The sequence below is a fragment of the Phascolarctos cinereus genome, unplaced genomic scaffold (assembly GCF_003287225.1).
Source record: "Phascolarctos cinereus isolate Bilbo 61053 unplaced genomic scaffold, phaCin_HiC Scaffold_1;HRSCAF=81, whole genome shotgun sequence".
Taxonomy (NCBI): domain Eukaryota; kingdom Metazoa; phylum Chordata; class Mammalia; order Diprotodontia; family Phascolarctidae; genus Phascolarctos; species Phascolarctos cinereus.
In genome coordinates, this window is record NW_027555514.1 from 282,902,147 (window position 1) to 282,902,910 (window position 764).

The window sequence follows — 764 nt, forward strand, 5'->3', positions numbered from 1 at the left end:
AAACAGAGTTAAATGGTTTACATTATTGTGTGAGGAGATGATACAAGTAACCCCGCAGAACTTTATTGTCACCAAGGGTCTTAGAGTCTAATTAGACAGAGAACCTGGGTATGATTCTGTTGTATTTGGCACAATCTCAAAAGGAGAATGGAATGGGTGGGGATGAGGAAAATACTGGGAGAGGGGGAAAGGGAGAGGAAGACTATGGAAAATTATTTCACGTAAGTGGGGCACAAAAGGAAATATTTATATAATGGAGGTGGCAATGAGGGGGAGTGGGCAACACTTGAACCTCACTCTTATCTGAACTGGTTCAAGGAGGAAGAATACATATATTTTTAGTTGGGTATATGAATTCATATTACCCAGCAGGGAAGTAGAAGGGAAAGAAGTTAAGAAAAAGGTGGGGGTTGGGGAGGGAGTAAAAAGGAGGGTAGATCAAGGGAGACAGTGGTCAAAAGCAAAGCAGATTCCTGAGGAGGGGACAGGATAAAAAAACAGAAGGATAAGTATAAGAGAATGGGATAGACAAAAATACACAATTGTTGATCATAACTATGAATGTGAATGGAATGAATTCACCCATAAAATAGATGAAGACAATAAAATGGATTAGAAACCATTGTTTTTTCTTGTTGTTTTTTTTTTTTACAAGAAACACACTAGAAACAGGATAGACATAGTATTAAAATAAGGGACTGGAGCAAAATCTGTTCTGTTTCATCTTAAGTTAAAAAAAAAGCATGGAGTAGCAATCATAATCA